The 22,978-nt window shown below is 37.8% G+C and overlaps 1 pseudogene; it reads left to right on the forward strand.

Annotated features, from left to right (window-relative positions):
* Positions 1-2,493: 2,493 nt before the first annotated feature.
* On the forward strand, positions 2,494-17,887 carry LOC120144014 (annotated as a pseudogene).
* Positions 17,888-22,978: the final 5,091 nt, after the last annotated feature.

Raw genomic sequence — 22,978 nt, forward strand, 5'->3', positions numbered from 1 at the left:
ATAAAGTGTTGAATCTTCATTATCTCCAACCTTGTTTGAATTTTTTTCATCAAGTTAAAAAGTCGAATGTCTCCTTTCGAAGGAGATGGTGAAAGATTTTTCCCTCGCAGTAAATTGTTTCCATAAAAATTTTTGAAATAGAAATTTGGACAATGAAGTTGTGTGTAACATATGGGCATGACTATATATAGCACTAAAAAATTACGGTGAAATAATTATGATAGGGTATGATGAATTATTAAATATGGTCAACAAGTTCAAAAATAATGTGATATATCACTAAAAAATGGAGGTTTTGAATTATTATGATAGAGTCTGATTTATTATTATGATGGAGTCTAATATGTCACTGAATTGAGGTGATATATCATTGAAAAGCTTACAAATGATGTGATTGAGCACTGAAAAATTTTCTTCATTGTTCATTGAATGGTCGAGAAATGATATTTTTAATTAAAAATGGTCAAAAACATCATTCAATGGTTTGATATATCACTAAATTGAAGTGATATATCACTAAAAAGTTCAAAAATGATGTGATTGGACACTGAAAAACGTCTATCATTGTTCACTCCATGATCACTAAGAAAGATCATTTTTATTTAAAATGGTCAAAAACACCATTCAATGGTCTTATAATTCATAGACAATTGAAGTGACATATCACTGAAAAGTTTAGAAATGATGTGATTGGGCAATGAAAAGTTTATTTCATTATTCATTCAATGGTCACTGAGAAATGACGTTTTTCTTTTAAATTAACTTATTTTCTTTGCATCTTCACAAAACTACTACTTTTTACAACTTTATTGAAGCAACATAAAATTTTCTCAAACAATGGCTAACAATTTTTTTCATATTTGTCCATTTCAATGGCCAAACACTTGTTTGATCATATGAGGGTGCCAATTATGTCACATACACTGGTAATCTTAATAGAAGATGGTGTGATTGCGATCGATTTCAAGCTTTTAGATACCCATGTGCTCATGTTGTCGTTGTATGTATGCATGTTAATGTTGATCCATACTCTTATGCTGATGATTGTTATAGCCTGCATACTATGCACAACATATACAATTAAGTATCTCCCAAACAATGCTTATTGGCCAGTAACAATTTCTAAAGAATGGTTGCCAAATCTAGAATTATGTAGAAAGTTGAATGGTCGACATGAATATAATCGAATTCATACTGATATGGATGATACTCAACGAGAGCAAGGTCTACAAAAGTTTTGTGACAATTGCAGGAGTGAAGGTCACAATAGAAAGCATTGTTTATATCTTCCTAAATATCAACTGCCTGGTAAAATCTTCATAATCGTGTTCCTATGTTGTTTGTTGTACCTTTTATTATTACCTTTATATACTTCTATAATTTTTTTATCTTTTCCTTCGTCTTGTTAAATTTTTGAACATCTTTATTTCTAACTTTTCTTATATAATTTAAAACTATTCATACATAGCTTTTAACTAAAAATAGTTACTTTATTACTAAACATAATATTCATACATATATTTAAAATATATTTCTTTATATAAAAATCAACTTTTCATCGTCTTCTTCTTAATTTTCATGCTATTATTTTTTTCATTAATTTCTATAAGTCGTTTGCTACGTTACATTGGTTTGTCTTCATACTTCTTATTCTTCTCAATTTTCAATTCCTTATTCTCTTCTTCAAGTTTCCTTCCCTCCTTATGTTCATCAAGTATTGATTTTATTGTCTCATTTACCCACTTTTCATCTAAAGACAAGCTTGAGTCCGAATCGTTGGAGTTGGAGTCGTCAGACCCAAAAAGACCATTTAAGAATTCTTCATAAATTTTCCCCACATACATAATTTGATTCTCAAAAGTTTTTCTTTCTCACTTCTCATATAAACTCCATCAAATCGTCCCACTCCTATTTATACAAAAAAATTATTAATATGACTGTCGGAACTCATCACGTCCGCATAACGTGTTCCTCATCAATTTAAAATTTAGTCATTGCCTAAATGGAATAAACGACTATTTTTTACACCAAAAATAACTTATCACCTCGACATGACAAATTTTGTGATTTTTTAATAAAAAATTTATTTTAAAAAAATATATGAATTAAAAAAAACATTATTTTAATGTAATATGTCATGTTAGTTTGACGAGTTCTAAAAAATATATCAAAATATTAGACTCAACATTTGAGTTATTAAAATATATTTTCCAATGAAACTCGTCACACCGACATGATAAATTCTAGTTATACTATAACAATTGTCGTAGATCCTAATTAATTTACTTTGTGTTATACTAGGTTAAATAATTAGTCCTGAGTCAATTTTGCCCTATTAATCACCATATATAAAATCCAAGAAGAGTGGAAGCCCATTGGTTCTGGCCCATTGAAAATCAAAATTGAAACATTTCAATCTTTCTTTTCCGCCGAAGATTGTGGGGTTTTTGGATTGAGCTTGAATTTGTTAATGTTGATGTAAATTGTTTGCCAACAAAATAGTTATGGCTTAAACCGTAAGCATGATTTTTTTTAATTGAGATGAAATTTATAAGTAAAAAGTTAGATTTATCGAACTGAAATTGGAAACAGATGCACTTATTATGCGAACGTAAGAAGAAAAAAAAGGGGAAGCCATCGGTGTTTGATGTCAGATTCCTTGGTGTTTGAAATCAGTTATCGGTGTTTCAGCAACAGAGTGGCACTCACAAGCTTGGAGATTTAAAAGTGGAATCAGAATTTAAGAAACTGGGTGAAATGGCGGCGAGGGAAGAAGAGACTTGGAAGAAGGAAGAGGGAACGGGGATTGCACCGAACGATGACGACGACGACGAACATGATTCAAAGGAAAGGGTTCTACAAAGATACTTTCTTCAAGAGTGGAAACTTGTTAAATCTCTCTTAGATGAAATTGTTTCCACTGGCCGCGTTTCAGATCCTTCCGCTGTTCACAAGATCCGTTCCATCGTAATCTCTCATCCTCTCTCGTCTTCTGTATTACCTAATTTTCAGATTTTGATTAGTTCTTTTTTTCTTTTTATATTGTTTTTCAGATGGCCAAGAACAAGGCCAATTACTAGAACCCTACTTAGAAAGTCTGGTTTCTCCTTTAATGTTCATTATCCGATCGAAAACAATTGAATTAGGCATTGATTCCGATGAGATTCTTCAAATAATTAAGCCTATATCTATCATTATTTACTCTCTTGTTACTGTTTCCGGTTACAAAGCTGCTATCAAGTTCTTTCCACATCAAGTTTCTGATCTAGAACTGGCCGTTTCTCTCCTAGAGAAATGCCACAACACAGCTTCTGTGACATCGTTGCGGCAAGAAAGCACAGGAGAAATGGAGGCGAAATGTGTAATGCTTCTGTGGCTTTCTATTCTTGTTTTGGTTCCTTTTGATATATCCTCTGTTGATACTAGTATAGTAAATAGTGGTGGTGGTACTGGCGAGGATGAGTTGGCTCCTTTAGTGTTGAGAATAATAGGATTTTCTAAAGATTACCTTTCGAATGCTGGTCCAATGCGAACTATGGCAGGATTAGTTCTCTCGAAGCTTCTAACAAGACCTGATGTGCTGAAGGCTTTGTCCAGGTCCTTTTTCTTTGTGCGCATTGGCTTTTTCTTTAATAATTGTGCTTTAACTCAAGTTAATTGACTCTTAGCTAACTAGATGTTTTTTATTGCTTTGTTTTTCAGTTTTATTGAATGGACTCGTGAACTTTTTTCGTCAACAGCGGATGATGTTGCAAGTCATTTTCAGTTGATAGGTGCTATGGAAGCCCTTGCTGCCATTTTCAAGGTTTGTTTTCGATACTTTAGTGTGTATAATCTGTACTGAGTTAAAGATATGAAAGAAATAAAAAATATAATTTCAAAATTATATAGCTTACCAAGTGTAAAAGGCTACTCTGGTGATATCATTTTAATATCCATCATGATAAAGACCTTTTATCTGCAGGAATTATTCTGTAGGTTATTCGAATCTGATAAAGCTAATGTCTATTGTATGAATAAGATTACTGCTATTTTTGCATTGTTTTATTTATCTCAGTCTATCAGTCTCATTCATACTATTTACTGTGGTCAGGCTGGCAGCAGGAAAGTATTGGTGGATGCTATTCCTACTATTTGGAATGATGCCTCGGTGTTGATCAAGTCAGCTTTAGCTTCTAGGAGTCCTTTGCTGCGCAAATATTTGGTGAAATTAACTCAAAGAATTGGACTTACTTGCCTCCCTCATCGTTTACCAACCTGGCGCTATGTGGTTAGTGTTACTGAATGCATAGCTTTCTGGTTGTGATTCTTGTGAACGCCATATACTTGGGGGTTGCTTCACAGATATGAAAGCTATTACATTTGTCTAAGCACTAAGTTATGCTAATATTTGAAATGTTGAAGCTTTGGTCCGTCAAAAATCATTCATAGCATGCAAAGTTTCCATGTAAAGGATGACAAATCTTGAAAGATTTGCTTGGTATTATATATCTTATGCTTTTGAGTTATTAATGGTGCCAATTAGCTTGTTCTTAAAATTTAGTTTATTCTCTTGGTGCAGTTATTGTTTTATGATTATCACTGTTCTTTGTGTTAACTGGATATAGTTCTACTTTGATGGTGTTTTCTCACCTCTGTTTGCCTTTTATGCAGGGAAGAACCATCTCACTTGAAGAGAATATTTCTTTGAGTGCATCCAACAAGAATAATCAATCAAACCATGGTGTGCTTCCTGATAATCACGAATCTGAAAAAATTCCAACTGTCCTGAAGATGAAGATATGGATGTTCCTGAGATTGTAGAAGAGGTTATTGAGGTGTTGCTTTCTGGATTGAAAGACACGGTATGTCTTAAGAGTAAGATTCTGTTATGTGAACCTTTTGCTTTCTTGTGTAAACTAGCTCGCAGGGAAGTTTAAAGTTTTGTTATCTCTACCTTTCTATTTACCTTGTTCTCTTCATCATTCATCAAAATGTCATATTTGGGTACACTTGGTTTTAAGTAGTCCATGGTGGTATCCTTAACTAAAACTTCAATATGACTGTTAATAGAATTTTCATCTCTCCTCTGGAGAAGTTTAGGCTGATTGGAAATGTTGTACTCAAATGAGTGTGCAAATTGAAGAGTTCCAGCTTTTGAAGATTATCATAGTGTTGTAGAGCAAGCCTAACCAAGAAATTAATAGAAGTTTGACATGAGTTTATGGATTATTTTAGATGAGCAATTTACACCATTTTACCGTTCTATGGACTGCTGATTTGATTATCTGAGATTTGGTGTGCAGGACTCTTGTACGTTGGTCTGCTGCAAAAGGTATAGGCCGCGTAACTTCACGTCTAACATCTGGACTTTCAGAAGAGGTCTTGTCATCTGTATTAGAGCTGTTTGCACCTGGTGAGGTATGATGATGTTGTTGCCATCTCTTCTATCATATTACAACCCCCTCCCACACACACCAAAAAAAAAAAAAAAAAGATGGGAATGGGAAATTGGATTTTTTTGCATTTCTAGTAATATGATTTTTCACTTGCCATTCCTTCAAAAATTATTCTTGAACCAGTTTTAGCATATACAGACTATAGGATTCATGCTGATATGTAATGTTTTTCAGGGAGATGGTTCATGGCATGGGGGTTGCTTAGCCTTGGCTGAACTGGCTAGGAGAGGATTGCTTTTACCTTCCAGTCTCCCAAAAGTTGTACCTGTTGTCATAAAGGTGGTTTGGCTTTCAATCTTTTAAAGTAGTTGAATTACTATAAAGCCTAGATGAATTTCTTCTTGAATCCAGGAAAGTTGATATGGTTGTAAAATTTCATCCCGATGGAGATTTGATGCCTTAGCCTGACTTACTTGCATTTTAAGTGGAAATTGTTTGCTTCAAATGCATTAAGGATAGGGCCCAAATTTGTGTGCTGATTATGAGCAGTCTTCTTGACAGGCATTACATTATGATGTACGAAGAGGTCCACATAGTGTTGGATCTCATGTACGTGATGCTGCTGCCTATGTTTGTTGGGCATTTGGTCGTGCATATCATCATACAGATATGATATATGTATTGGAACAACTTGCTCCCCACCTCTTAAGCGTGGCATGTTATGATCGTGAGGTGCCGACTTTTTTGCATTTGTCATGTTCCATATTATAAATATCATGCAATATTTTATTAATTTTATTTATCCATGCTAATTTGATATTATCATCAGGTTAACTGTAGAAGAGCTGCTGCAGCTGCTTTTCAGGAGAATGTTGGAAGACAGGGGAATTACCCACATGGAATTGACATAGTGAATACTGCTGACTACTTTTCGCTTTCATCACGAACAAACTCTTACCTTCATGTTGCCATCTGTATTGCTCAGTATGAAGGGTATCTTCATCCATTTGTGGATGAGCTTCTGCATAGCAAGATCTGTCACTGGGTATGGTCTGAACTTCAATTCAACAATTTTGTTCATCAGAAGAATTTTTAACTTTTCTAGATTTGTTTTTTTAAAATAATGTTTCTGGATGTTGTCAAGTTGATGGAGCATATCCTGCCATTTTCTCTCAAAGGACTTTATTAACAGGATCTATGCTTGGTAGTACTTGTAACAAGAATCCAAGATTTAATTATTTATTGTTGATATATTTGGAATCATCATTAGCATTATATTATTTTTCCCATTTGGTTGTTATTGCTGTTTGTTAATACATTTGGCCCTTTCGTTTTTGAAATGAAACTTCTAGTTGTATATATTTCAGTGGCGCATGTGGCATGCACTAGGACACTTTGTTTTTTTTTCCCCCTGGATTAATATAGTAGTCATTCATGATCAATTCATCATTTCCATTTTTTCTTTTTGGCTACTGCAAGTTTTGTGTTAAGCTGTTTAGAGAATTGATGACTTATTCATGAATTGTACTTTATTTCTTCAGGATAAGAGCTTGAGAGAGCTTGCCGCAGAGGCACTTTCTGCTCTTGTCAGAAATGATGCTGCATACTTCGCAGACTATGTTCTTGAAAAGTTAATTCCTTTTACTCTGTCGTCTGATTTATGCACACGCCATGGTGCAACCTTAGCAGCTGGAGAACTTGTTTTGGCTCTACATCAGTGTGGCTATGATCTTCCCAGTGGTAGGCCACTTTACTGACACTTAAGTATATAGGTACTTAATGGAAAATTTAACTAAACTTTTTTATAAGATAAACCAAAGGATTGCTCAGGATTTGATTATATTTTTGTTTTGAATGCTTCCTCATTTCTGCTTATTCCTATCCCTTCCTGGTTCTAATGCACTTTCATAATGGAATAATTTCTTGAATTGAGCAATCTATGACTGTACCACAATGTTCGTTGAATGCTTCAGAAACATTTTGAAAACAAAATAGGATTTGTCAAAATGCTTTGTTGTTTGATGGCAGTGGCCAATCTTGGCAGAACAATTTGGGGGTACTTAAAATTTCCGAATATTTTAGAAGCCTAAACTAAAATTTTTTAAAATTGAAACTTAATGATAACTTTTAAAATTTAAAAGGGGGCTTAATTTAAAATATTCAAAGAAATTAAAACTTAATGAGAAATTTAAATTTTTTGAAGGGGCCAATTTTTTTTTTTTAAATTTGAGGGACGAAATGCTAATTTTCCTTTTTTTTGGTGGGGTGCAAGGTGTCACGGACTTAGCCTAGTTGGTTCGGTTGCTAATCCGTGTGGCACTCGAAAGGGACGCTTCCCAACCAAGTCAGCCTTAATCTCGTAGATCTGATCAAGCATAAACAAACATCGCGTTAGATCTTTATAGCCACATGGTCCTTCGACCAATAATCCGAGCCCGTGGGGCATAGCGGATGCACATCTCAACCCCCGGACTTCTCCGAGAGAAAAATGTTTTATTAATAAAAGAAATATCGGGTTACAGAAGACTCACCCACACCACCGATTAGGCCGTAGGGGCGGCCCTCGATGGTGTTCACAAGACACATACCTTTACCTGTGGATCAACCCAAACTCTGCCGGCTGTCCACCCCCTACATATATGCGAAAACAAAATAACAGGAAATGCTACCTATAGACGTTGAAATGCTCGAACAGGGGACAGTAAGTCATACCCCTACTCCCTATCTAAAACATTAAAATGCTTGAAAAGAGGACAAGCTTATTCTACCCTGCCACTAGGCTCTATACATGGTTGGCCTTGGCGTACCTATTCGGTTGTGGCCCCATAAATGGGACGGTCACGACATTCTCCCCCACCTAATTTGTCGACGTCCTCGTCGACTGCTTGGCCTGAAACTCTTCAATCTGTTGCTTAAATGCCCTGAGATCATACTCTCTTTCCCAAGTGTTCTCTTCCTGATCAAAGCCTCCCCACTTGACTAGATACTCCCGTCTTTGCTTTCCACCCACCTTAACAATTCTCCCTGCTAGAATCTCGTCAACATGACGCTGTGAGGGTGGTTGTGTGCCGATTGACTCCCTGGCAGACATACTCTGATTATCGATATTGGGATCGGTGTGAAACGGCTTCAAATTGCTCACATGGAAGACAGGGTGAACTCTCATCCAAGTAGGAGGGTCAACTTTGTACGAAGCATTCCCCACCTTTGCTACTATTGAGACTAGACCCTCGTACTTACGCACCAAGCGACGATCCCTCTGGCGTAAAAATCTAAGTTGTTCTGGCATCAACTTGACTAGCACCAAATCTCCAACCTGAAAGTGTAGGTCTCGCCTGTTACGATCTGCGCATTTCTTCATACGCTTCGTTACTTTCTCTAAGTAAGCCTTGGCAATCTCCATATTTTGCTTCCACTCCCCCACAAAATTTGAGGCACGAGGGCATCTACCTTGAGAGGTCTCATCCACAGTGTGAGGAAGTCTTGGCTGTTGACCTGTCACCAGTTCAAAAGGGCTTTTATTAGTAGACGAACTCTTTTGTGAATTAAAACATAATTGCGCCACATCCAATAATGGAGGCCAGTTCTTCTGATTGGCCTGAATAAAGTGCCTCAGGTACTCCTCCAAGAGTCCATTAAATCGCTCAGTCTGACCATCTGTTTGAGGGTGGTAACTCGACGAAAAGTTGAGTTGTGTCCCTAATAACTGGAACAGTCCTTTCCAAAATTTCCCAATAAATCTTCCATCTCGGTCACTGACTATGCTCTGAGGAATGCCCCAATATTTCACCACATGTTTGAACACCAACTTAGCAGTCTCTTCCGTCGAACAATACTTTGATGCTGGTATAAAAGTGGCGTACTTCGAGAACCTGTCCACTACCACCAAAATTGATCCAAGATCTCCTACTCGAGGCAAGCATGATATAAAATCCAAGGAGATACTCTCCCAAGGTCGGGCGGGTACGGGTAGTGGCTCGAGCAACCCAGCAGTCCTCTGTCGATCTACCTTATCTTGTTGACAGATAAGACATGTCTTGGTGTAATCCATCACATCTTGGCGCATTTGAGGCCAATAATACCCTTGTCCCAACAAAGCAACAGTACGCCTCCAACCCGGATGCCCTGCCCATGGGGTATCATGACATTCCTTCAACAGCTTCTGTCGTAGATTTCCTGCTCGAGGAACAAACATTCGTGGCCCCTTTGTCATCAATAAGCCATTTTCTATCCAAAAACATTTCGAAATACCCTTTTTAACCATCTCCATAAGGGCCCCCACTTGTGGATCTTGCTTGGAAAAGTTCACAAGGAGCTGACGAATTTCATTGGACACTCTACTAGCGGATATAGGGGCCACACATCGAAGTGCTGCCAAATCTGCCCTGCGACTCAAAGCATCAGCAACCTGATTCTTTTTCCCCGCCTTATGCTCAAAGCTGAAGTCAAACTCGGCCAGAAACTCTTGCCATCTAGCTTGCTTTGCTGTTAGTTTCGGTTGTGTAAGGAAGTGGCTAACTGCTGTATTATCGGTCTTTACCACAAATTTGGAACCCAACAAATAATGCCTCCAAATCCTCAAGCAATGAATTACTGCGAGAAGTTCTTTCTCTGGAGCCGTATATCTCGCTTCAGTTTCATTTAGCTTCCTACTCTCAAACGCCACGGGATGTTTGTCTTGTAAGAGTACGCCTCCAATTGCATAGTCGGATGCGTCTGTCTCTACTACTAGAGGTTTTTCCAGGTCTGGCAAGGTAAGCACTGGTTCACTGATTACAACCTTCTTTAAATCGTCAAAGGCCTCTTGACAGTCCTTGGACCAAACCCACTCGCAGCCTTTCTTCAGCAAATCGGTGAGTAACTTTACTCTACGAGAATAACCTTCTACGAATCGTCTATAATAATTGGCCAAACCAAGGAAAGATCTAAGCTCACTAACATTTTGTGGGGTCGGCCATTCCTGGATAGCCTTCACCTTCTCTTTATCCATACGAATGCGCCCTCGTTCAATGATGTGGCCCAAAAATTGGACTTGCGTTTGGGCGAAAGCACATTTCTCCTTCTTCACAAACAACCGATTTTCCCGTAATCTCGTCAGCACCAACCGAAGATGCTCCAAGTGCTCTTCTATCGAATTGCTAAAAATCATTATATCGTCCAAGTAGATGACTACGAATTTATCGAGATAGTCATGGAACACCTGGTTCATTAAAGTGCAGAAAGTAGCGGGAGCATTGGTTAGTCCAAAAGGCATAACGAGAAATTCAAATGCTCCATACCGAGTTACACATGTCGTCTTAGGCTCATCCCCTTCGGCCACTCTCACTTGATGGTATCCCGACCTGAGATCCAACTTCGTGAAATACTTAGCATTACTCAGCTGGTCGAACAAATCGGCAATCAACGGAATGGGATATTTATTCCTGACAGTCACTTTGTTTAATGCTCTATAATCAACACATAATCTCAAACTCCCATCATGTTTTCTCTGGAATAACACAGGTGCCCCGAAAGGTGACTTCGAGGGTCGAATAAATCCTGCTTGGAGCAACTCATCCAACTGTTTCCTCAACTCTGCCAACTCCGGAGGACTCATCCGATATGGGCATTTCGCAGGAGGTTTTACTCCCGGAATTAATTCAATCTCATGGTCCACCAACCGTCTAGGGGGCAACTCTTTCGGCAATTCACCCGGCATTACATCCTCAAAGTCTCTCAGCACTTCTTGAACATTCCTGGGCACCATGCCAAGATTGTCATCCTCTTTGGAAATTGGAAAGACTAAGAAGGAGGGCTCCCCCTTTTTCACCCCTCTCTTAAATTGGATAGCGGACAACATCTTCTTCCCAGGACGAGAGAGAATCGTAGCTGGTACCACACATGGCTGCTCCCCCATGAACATTAAACAACTGGATGCCGGAACAGGAATCACCTGGGATGCCATCATAAAATCGAGCCCTAACACCACGTCAAAATCATCCATATGGGAAACAGTGAAATCTACACTTCCTTCCCAAGACCCAAGCTTGATACTGACCCTCTTCGCACCTCCACATATCATTGAAGCGGTAGAGTTAACTGCTTTCATTTGTCCCACCTCCTTGGTGACAATCAACTTACATCTCTCCGCTTCCTCAGGAGAGATAAACGTATCTGTGGCCCCTGTGTCGACTAGAGCTTTAGAGGTTTTCCCATTTACTGAAATGTCCACATACATCAATCCCCTCTCTGGTTCTTTCCTCAAGTTACTCAACTGAGACTGTAATGCAGTTATGAATCGAATGGAGCCCATTCTAGCCGGCTCAGGCTCGGTATCTCCCATCGGAGCGTTCACTCTTTCTCCGTCCTTTGTTGTTGCAACCATTGGCATTAAAAGCACTTCGTTGTGGACACTCTGCAACCCGATGAGGTCCATTGCAAAGAAAACACCTTAACGAGGGTCTATTCCCTCCATTGCTCGATCCAGAACCAGTAGGGACTTTATTTTGAGCTGGGTCCCTTCCAGGGACTCTTCTATTTGCTCCCCAACTCGATGTCTTCTCCCCTCGAGCCAACTTGTTCCCACTAACCTGTTGGGTGTTAGCTCCACTCACAGAAGGCGTCTTGCGCTTTCCAGGATGATCGTTATAATCATTAAGGCACTCGGCAGCAGCTATCGCTATTGTCAAATCTTGAACCTTCTGTCTCTGTAACTCGAGTCTAGCCCATGGCTTGAGCCCTTCAAGGAAATAAAACAACTTATCTCTTTCTGACATATCCTTTATATCCAACATCAAGGTTGAGAACTCTCTCACATACTCCCGTATAGTCCCAGTGTGGGATAATTCCCTTAGCTTCTTACGAGCGTTGTAATCAACATTCTCGGGGAGGAAAGAGGTCTTCAACTCCTTCTTTAACGCATCCCAAGTCGTAATAGAGCACACTCCATCTTTGAACTTGGACCGCCACCATAACTTGGCGTCACCACCTAGATACATCGAAGCCATTGCCACCTTATCTTCCTCAGACTCCGTGCGCATAGCTCGAAAATACTGCTCTATGTCAAATAAGAAATTCTCAAGCTCTTTAGCATCCCTCGCTCCATCAAAGCGTTGAGGATCAGGGATCTTGGCTCGTGTGCCCACTCTTTCAATAGGGTTTGCGGTCAAACTAGCTACCGCTGCCTGAAGCACACTGACTTGAGCCTTCAGCTCATCATACCCAAGTTGTATCACGCCTATGGCATCTCTTGCCTCATTGCCCAAATCAGTCACTGTCTCAAGCAAATCTTCTTGGGTCTCCTCTACTCTCCTCATACGATCACCAGATATCATATGAGCTCTAAGGGCAGCTAGTGCGGCTTCGATCTCTTCTAGCTTCCGTCGATCAACCGAACCAGTCTCTTGCACAACTGGCTCGGTAGCTTCCTGCTCTACACCTCTGTGAGAGCTTGTCGATCCGCCATTTCGTGTGCGAACCATTCTTTGTAACTCGCTGGCACCTCTATGCCTGCAACACAAATAAGCACAATCGTGCCTAAATTAGGAAGGAAAAGAGCACCGCTGTGCTGAATCCATAGCACCTCTGTGCTAGAATTAACGATTGAGCACCTCTGTGCTTCAATCGAGAGCTGACACCTCTGTGTAGCCAAAAGTGATTGAGCACCTCTGTGCTTCAATCGAGAACTGACACCTCTGTGCAGTTAAAAAAAATGACTGAGCACCTCTGTGCTTCAGCCGGGAGCTGACACCTCTGTGTAGCTAAGATGATTGAGCACCTCTGTGCTTCAATCGATGACTGACACCTCTGTGCTTCAATCTAAATTCTGGCACCTCTGTGCATTGGAATGATTGAGCACCTCTGTGCTACAATCTAAAATCAAGCACCTCCGTGCTTTTACAAATGACCAAGCAGCTCCGTGCTGCGGCCTGAGGTGAAGCACCTCTGTGCTAGGTTTAGCACTTGTGCACAGCTGTGCCACAAGCAGGTAACAAGCACTATCATGCTTTACTCAACAAAATGAGCACCTCCGTGCTTTTAGTAAATGAACACGCACCTCTGTGCTCTGATACCAAGTGTCACGGACTTAGCCTAGTTGGTTCGGTTGCTAATCCGTGTGGCACTCGAAAGGGACGCTTCCCAACCAAGTCAGCCTTAATCTCGTAGATCTGATCAAGCATAAACAAACATCGCGTTAGATCTTTATAGCCACATGGTCCTTCGACCAATAATCCGAGCCCGTGGGGCATAGCGGATGCACATCTCAACCCCCGGACTTCTCCGAGAGAAAAATGTTTTATTAATAAAAGAAATATCGGGTTACAGAAGACTCACCCACACCACCGATTAGGCCGTAGGGGCGGCCCTCGATGGTGTTCACAAGACACGTACCTTTACCTGTGGATCAGTCCAAACTCTGCCGGCTGTCCACCCCCTACATATATGCGAAAACAAAATAACAGAAATGCTACCTATAGACGTTGAAATGCTCGAACAGGGGACAGTAAGTCATACCCCTACTCCCTATCTAAAACATTAAAATGCTTGAAAAGAGGACAAGCTTATTCTACCCTGCCACTAGGCCCTATACATGGTTGGCCTTGGCGTACCTACTCGGTTGTGGCCCCATAAATGGGACGGTCACGACACAAGGCCCCCTCTGGCCTCCATTACGGCCCACCTCTGTTTGGTGGATTGAGTTACATGATTAATATATTGTTCAAGAGGAGGGAAATATAAAGGCAGATACCATTATTCAGAGCCATCTGCTGCTTTAGTTTGTCATATTCAATGTCACATTTTATCTCAAGTTTCTCATTCAATCAAGTTATTTTACTTAAGTTTTTCATATCTATAAATTGAGCCAGAGTTTTCCCTGCTTTTGTGTTTATATGAATCAAGATAAGCAGAGACAAGTTTCTGGTATCGTTCTGGCTATTGAGAAAGCACGCCTCTATCGGGGAAAGGGTGGAGAAATAATGCGAGCAGCTGTTTCCCGGTTTATTGAGTGCATCTCATTTTCTCAACTTCCTTTGCCAGAGAAAGTAAAACGAAGTTTGATTGACACCCTTAATGAGAATTTGAGACACCCTAACTCACAGATACAGGTTTCTTTTGTGCAATGAGATTTTTTCCCCTTAAAATTGAATTTCCCTTAAGTATTGTATTGAGAATCAAAATTATTATTTGAAATTCAGGCTGCAGCTGTGAAAGCCCTAAGACGCTTTGTACAAGCATACCTTGCTGCTACTGATAATAAAGGTACTGTTAATAATAATATAACATCCAAATACCTTCAACTGTTGAAAGATGCAAATGTTGCTGTAAGAAGAGGATCTGCAATGGCATTGGGTGTTTTACCCCATAAAATGTTGGCTAATCAGTGGAGGGATGTGATTTTGAAGCTTTGCAGCTCTTGTGCAGTTGAGGTACAAGTTCTCACTTTGAATAAGTTTCTTATTTGAAGAACTATGTAATAGTGTAATTGAATGAGGTCATTGTGAGGTGGATTCCGAGAAGCTGCAATTGCGAGGCAGATTTGCCGGCAAAGGAGGGGATTGGATAGTGGTTCACTTTGTTGTACTGAGTTCGGATGTTTTATTCCAAGGGGTTATTAGAGTGTGGTTAAGTTTTATGTATCTACAAGGAGTGGTTTAAGTCTTATGTAATCTATTTATAATCAATATATTCAGGTACTCTTTTCCTCCTTCCTCTAGTCGGTTCTAACCTCATGGTAAAGGACTACTAAGAAGGAGGTTTTTAATGAGACCTACTATTCCTATAAAAAAAAGTAATTGAATGGAGCCTTTGTTGAAGGCTCGTGAATGAGTTCAGTTATGGCTTGATTATGTTCACCTATGTACATCAAATCTAACCTGAACTGATAACCTTCCCAATCTTTGTGAATTCATATCTTATCCAACCTGATTTGACAACAAGAGCCGGTTGGCTCCTTGATCAACGACGTATAGATTTTAGGTTGGCTACTTGAATAGCTAGACTTTGAGCTCATTTAAACTTTACCCAAACTGACTTTGTTGAACAAGCTAATACTCAGATGAGCTCAGTTCATTTACACCTATGTGTGGATTTTTGACTGATGTAGTATATTTTCTGTGTAGGATAACCCTGAGGATAGAGATGCTGAAGCACGAGTTAATTCTGTCAAAGGACTTGTATCTGTCTGTGAGACATTAGCTCGGGAGAGAGAAAGTTCTGATATTGATGACTTGTCTCTATTTCATCTCATTAAGAATGAGGTGATGGTCAGTTTGTTTAAAGCACTCAATGACTATTCTGTTGATAACAGAGGTGATGTCGGTTCTTGGGTTCGTGAGGCTGCTATGGAAGGCCTTGAAAGATGTACATATATCCTCTGCAAGAGAGATTCCATGAGTTCTATAGGTAAATCAGACATGCTTGGATCTGTGTCAAAGCAACCTAATAGTGACATTGTTGAAGAGAATCAAATATGCTCTTTTTTCGACATAAATCTTGCAACAAATTTGGTTGGAGGGATTGCTAAGCAAGCAGTAGAAAAGATGGATAAGCTAAGAGAAGTTGCTGCTAAGGTTCTCCAAATGATTCTGTACCACAAGGAAACTTTTGTTCCTTATATACCTTATAGGGAAAAGCTAGAAGAAATTATTCCAAATGAAACAGATTTAAAGTGGGGAGTAAGTAGCTGTCTCAGATATTTTTTAAAAGTAGTTATGTATCATTTGCCCAGTTTTGCTTCATGCAAACTTTCTGATCTTCTATTAAAATGCCATTATGTGCTTGCTTGTAGGTACCTACCTTTTCATATCCACGTTTTGTGCAATTACTTCAGTTCAGTTGCTATAGCAGACCATTGCTATCTGGTTCTGTTATTTCAATTGGTGGTTTGCAGGATTCTTTGAGGAAGGCGTCACTGTCTGCATTCTTGGAGTATCTTCAGGTCGATCAAGACATCAATAAAGAATCCAAAGTCTGTAACTTATCCACTGACATCCTTTGGATACTCCAAGAGCATAAGCGATGCGACAGGATTGTTATACCCACATTGAAGGTAACTCAACCTCTTGACCGCTTTCTTAAAAAAACTTGATGCCACCCAACTCCATCACTGATTATTTTGTATCTGTTTCAAAATTTACTGCTAACCAAGGAACAGAAATATCAGAAGCATTATATTGTATTTTGAAACCTCTAATTTTTCTTGCTATGAATCAACTATGAAAGATTATTATACTCTTTTTCTTATATATATGTTGCTGGTGATGCATATTGCAGACAATTGAGATTCTTTTCAGCAAAAGTATATTGTTGGATATGGAGGTTAGTTTCTCTTTTTCCGAAATATGTGAATCTTTTCCGTGGTTCTTTTGTAATCATTATGTTATAAATTTGGCTGAGATTTCTTGCATAGAAAGGGAATCATTTTAAAATTTGATATCTTTTCAATTTTCTCCTGGATGAGAGATTCTTATCTTCATGGTGGTAAGAAAACCTTGTTAATTAAAATTTCATTTTGGTATCATAATTTGAAGAGATTAAGTAATGTGCTGACATATGTGGCTTTGAGGGTATTGTTAGGGAAACTTCCTTAGGGCTTGAAATACCCTTTAAAACACAGGGACTTGGCACAAAAGGAACTGAATGTTTAGGGAAGCTTTGAAGTTCTATCAGTTCCTTTATTATTACAAAAGAAAATTGAGTAATAATTGTGGTTTATGGTTCATTTGTTTAGATGTCAAAACTATGAATCCTTCTTCGGAGTGCATTTTAATCCATAAAAATGAAATTTTAACTTACAGGCTTGTACTTGGGTTTTCTGTTCCGGTGTTTTGGATTCCCTGGCGGTTGAATTGAAAGCGTCAAAGGACTTCTCCAAGCTATATGCAGGCATAGCAATACTTGGTTACATTTGTTCAGTTTCCGATCCCATCAGCTCTCGCGCCTTCTCTCATCTTCTCACGCTCCTCACTCATCGCTACCCTAAGGTCTGTTTTGATGTCTGCACTTGTTGAACTATAAAAACATATGTTATTCCGACTTTTGATTTTCCTTGAATACCCCCTGTTAGGTATTTATTTGAGCATGAGTATGAAGATACAGTCCTTCAAATTATGGAAAATTTAGAAAAGAAATATCTGTGATGGATATATATATCTGCATTATATCTTTTTGTTTCATAATATGTCCATCATCTACTAGATTCGCAAAGCTGCTGCGGAACAAGTTTACCTCGTCCTGCTGCAAAACGAGAGTCTGGTGTCGGAGGAAAAAAACGGAAGGGCACTCGAAATCGTTTCAGAAACTTGCTGGGATGGTGACATGGAAACAACAAAGGTTAAGAAGATGGAATTGTTAGAAATTGTTGGTGTGGATGCTGGAGTTGGACAGCTAAAAACTAGTTCAAATGTAACATCAAGCAAAGCTGGTAAGAAATCTACAACTGTAGATGAAAATGAATCTTACTCTTCATTAGTTGAGTCCACTGGGTTTTGATTTGCTTCATCTAAAGCTTGAACCAGCCATCTGTTGTTGTATTCCCCTTTGATTAATGAACTTTTTCTCATGATGATGAATTTTATTTTAGAAAATAGTAATATTTAGAATTAAAAACATTGATTTTTTATATGATATATCTTAGAGTTTCTTCTTTGGAGGATGAATCAGAATTGCAAAAACAGGACCAGCCGGTAGAATTGGCAGTTTCGCTTCGCTAGTTGGGAATGTTTCAATCCGAACTAGATAAAAAATGACAAAATATCGGTGTTTACATATTATAATTTATACACATTAAGTGATCTTTTGCATAATTTACATATTTTGTACATTAGGTCTCAATAGCATTGAATGGGTACTGATATTGTTTTTTTTTTTTTTTAAAACCCCTTCTATCAACACAACACAAGGTTGCGTATTAATATTAACCTTGTGTTAATATTGATTTATATAGTATTGATACTCGCTAATTATTATAAACATTAAATCTCATTTCAATATCGATATCACAAAGACAATACAAAAATTAAAGTTTGGAACCAATACCAAAATGTTATATTGTAATTTCAATTTTCACTATGATATCGACACTCATTACACTATCAATTTCATCTTCACCAAATGGTCGATCTACCTATTAAACATATTTCCAAATCACCTATAACATATTTCCAACGTCACATGTAGTCATGAAAAACATACTAAATCCTCCAAAGTTTCAACCATTTGCATATGCAATTCAAGCATTCACAAAAACTTAGCTCTTTACCAAAATAAGGATTAAATGATGATTATAACTACATTCATAATAAATACCATTCAAGCATTTAAGTTTCGAGTTCTCCTAAGGATCGAGGGGTCTAGAACCTAATAAAACTCAATCTAGTGTATTCTATCTCCGGGCTAGTTTATTGTAGCTACTCCCTTGAAGTTGAGAGTTCCAACTCATATGTATCATGCTCGAGGTCGTGAAGAGGAAAATGTACCCAATGTTATCGTAGGTACCTTTGAGTTGTTTTTCAGATCTATTTATGCATTAGTGGATCCATGATTCACTCATTCTTTTATTTGCACTTCATTGATTAAAGAATTTCAAACAACTCCTATATCAGCTATCAATCTTTTAAGGGATATTGTTCTAGTGAACCAAGTGTGCATGTGAAGATTCAAGGAGTCAATTTTTTTTTTTGTAGATCTTATGAAACTCCGACTGATGGTATGCCGATTAACTGAAGTGAAACATGGGTTGTAACCGTTTCGACCAATTCTTGAACAAAAGTCTTCAATAGGAACCATCCGTTTAAACATGGTGTCAGGTGCTCGAGAAGCCAAATTCAAGTCTTATAAGTCCACTGACATTACAATTTTGATAAAGTTAAGGAAGGAATTTTGGTCAAATTAGTATTTTTATTTTATAAATTCCAGAGGTAAAATTAAAAAGTAAACTTTTAACTGAAGCACAACTTTGATAAAATTAGTGACTAAAATAAGACATAAAAACTAAAATCGAACTCTAGTGTAGTTCACCCATAACTAAATCCGTCAACGTGTTCGGCCTGTATAGATTGGGCTTTGAGCAAGATTTTGCAAATTCATACCCGCCCCACCCAGCCAAATCTTTTCTTCTCTAGTCTCTATACTTCGTCACATATTTCATCTCCGGTCGCCGGATCTCCTCCTACGCCTCATTTATCCCCCAATTTTGGCGCTCGTTCGATTTTCCGGTAACATCTATCTCGCTTTTTATTATTATTTTCAGTTCGCCTCTTTCCCTCTATCATGTTTTTGCATTATCTGTCGAGAATTTATGGGTCACGGAAATTTATGGTGGTGTTTTAGATGATATTTTGAGTATGTTCTGATTTTGGTTTTCAATTTATTAAGGAAACTTCTTGTAATTTGCATACTCTACGGTAACTTGAACTAGAAATGTATATGATTCTATTTTTATTTAGGAAAATAAGTTTTTAATTTGTTTAATTTGAATTTACCTATGGTTTTGCGTTTCTAATTCCCCCTCCGTTTTGCTGCGAATTTTGGAGAAGCAATAACCAACTAGAGCCTTGCTTGTTGTGGTTTTAATCATGTATTGATTTCCCATCACTGGAATGATTCTGGGTTGTGCAACAGTGTTAATGATTTGGGTCATTGTATTAAATGAATGACATACCATCATTGAATTAATGTTTTGGGTTGTGCAACCGAGTTAATGGCTTCTTTGCAGCTACGTTTGCCAGTGTTTATGTTATTCACAATGGAGAAGGATAGGTATGATGGGGAATGTGGTAACCACTTTTTTTTTTTATATAAAAACAATTATGACTTCAATTTGAAGAATTGGGGATTTTGAATTGATTTGAATTAAATAGGAAATGAGTCACCATTGACATTTGGGTTAGGTAGGCCGAATACCTAAAAACGTCTTTTAAAATAATTTTAAGGAAAAATCGTTTTTTAAGACAAAATGGTATGTGTTTACCAAAGATTCGATTTGCTGGGTTCGGGAGTCGATTACGCGTGGGGAAGAATTAGCACCCCACAGCGCAAAAAACTGGTACTGGATCACTTACACGTTGTCGTAGTAATGAAAATTGTGAATCGAATATATAATTAGGATGTGATCCATTTATTGAAATATAATTAATTTGCTTCGAATTAACTATTTAAAAGAAAATCATTTTACTCGATAAGAAATCTTAAAATTCGTAATCCTCCATCGGAAAGCCATATCAACCATTTCTCATTCGTAAAAGATATTCTATCTTCGAATAACACATATTGAAATAAAAAAGAATATTGACATTTGCATAAAAATAGAATAAATTAATAAAAACACAATGAATCATTCATATAAAAATATTTAATTAATAAAATAAAATAGATTTATTCAAGTCCCATTTAGTTCGAACGTCGTATCGGATTGTACCGCTTCGATCAAGTGATACTTTCCACGTCACTTCTACAAATACATGTTCTTGAAATTATTAAGATATTATTTAAATAAAGAAATACAATGGAAATATGCTAAATAAAATATTTACAACAAATAAAACCAATAATATTTATTTAATATAATACAAATAATTACACAATATGTAAAATATAAAGGACTAGAATATATTAGATAACATTACGGATTAGGATACAAACGATAAAAATAAGTTCATTCAATGATTTATGGGACCAAAATAAAAATAACAAAAACTTAAAGGACTAAAATAGCAGAAAATAAATATGAAGGACTAAAATAGTAAAAAAAATTGAAGGGCTGAACAGTAAATACAAAAAACAGAGCCAAAATAAAAAAAATATTAAACATTATAGGCACTATAAATAAAAATAACCTATAAATAATATACAGAGCTGAAATGAAATAAACAGAAACATAAATGACCAAACAATAATTAAACCGAATGCCAAAAAGTGACTAAAATAAAAGATTTACAACTATCATAGAAAAATTCGAATATCCAAGAAAATATCATAACACATGAAATTAATGACTAAAACATAAATACCGAAAAATTAGTGCTCAAAGTAAAATATTACACGATTTCGTTAATTACCAAAATAAAATAATTACAAACATGAGAAGACCTAAACTGTGATTTATCTTAAGAAATGATAAATACGAGTGAGATTACAAAAGGTAAGGACTAAAGTTGATATTAACCCCTAAAATGAAAACACGCTCAAACCCCTTTTGCCTAAATGGTGTCATTTCGGTAAGGGTATATAAGCCCAAAAACCGGGCTTCATCTCTCATTTCCCCTCATTTCTCTTCGGTTCAGAAAAAACAGAGAAAGAGAGTGAGAGAGAACTCTCTCATCAGAGAGGGTATCAACCCCCGCCGTCGGTGGTACTCATGGCGGCGCTCACGGAGGTCGACGGTGTCCGGAGAGATCAAACCACCCCACATGGTTCCCCTCAACCCCCTAAGCTCAAAACCCCATCTCGTTCGGTCTAAAAACGACCCCATACGCCTATATCTAAAAAAAGAAACCGAAAGGTTTACCTTACACCGCCACTAAACCCACCGTCCGATGGGGACATCGCCGAGATATGTTGGCTTTCTCACTGCCACACAACTTTTCACCGTTAGGATCTGTCATCCAACCGTAGGAGTAGTCGTCGTCGAAGACCCGAAGATAATCTCTTTTTTTTTGTCCGAATCTATTTATTTTTTACTCATCTTGTGTGTTTTCTCTCTGTATTTTCTTCTATATTTTTTCCTCCGATTTCTCTCTAAAACCCCAAATAATCCTCTGTTTAAATCTTCTCCCCATTTTTATTTGATCTGTGATGGCTTGTGTTGATATCATCAGAGTAAATCCCCTCAAGAATTCCATTTGATTTGTTTTTCATTGTTTATTTGGGCTTTTGACTGATTTGGTTGATCGAAGCAGGCAAACAATCACTGTAGATAAAATTGCAACGTCAGAGGTGGTCGGTACTGGCAGTAACAACAGACGGCGACGGCGGAAAAAGCTACCTAGGGTTATGATAAAACCCTAAGTGAATCGAGTCGAGTAAGACAAACAGGGTTAGGTTTGGATCCGGGTCTGCTTGGTCTCCTGTTAGGCTTGGTTGCTAAGTGGATTGTTAGGTTTCCACTTGGGCTCTGGGTTTGGGCTTGTCTAGGTCTTTTGTTGTAATTGGGCTCCATTTGATCCTACAAAATGTGTAAACAAAATAATTAATAATAATAATAATAACGATAATATTAATATAATAATAAAAAATTTTGAGACCCAGACAAAAATAGGTGTCTATAGCTGCCTCTCTTTGCACATTCTTGTGTTAACAATAATAGGTAAAAGATGAAAAATACAACCAATTTTTGTCTGATTTTTTTTTGTTTTGGAAACTTGATATGTTTTTTTGGGTCAACACTACTTATACGCGATGAAGAGTTATGGTCGTCTAAGGGTGACACAGCTCCTACGTGATGAGGAGATCTAGTCGGTAGATGACACTGTTCCTACGTGATGAGGACGTCTTGGCCATCTTTAGGGAGGGTGATAACATGGTTGCTACGCAATGCGGATTACTGGTTATCTAGGGTTGACACAACTCCTACGTGATGAGGAGGTCTGGTTAGTGGATGACACGGTTCCTACGCGATGAGG

This window comes from Hibiscus syriacus, unplaced genomic scaffold (genome assembly GCF_006381635.1).
Source record: "Hibiscus syriacus cultivar Baekdansim isolate YM2019G1 unplaced genomic scaffold, ASM638163v2 tig00110865_pilon, whole genome shotgun sequence".
NCBI classification, from domain to species: Eukaryota; Viridiplantae; Streptophyta; class Magnoliopsida; order Malvales; family Malvaceae; genus Hibiscus; species Hibiscus syriacus.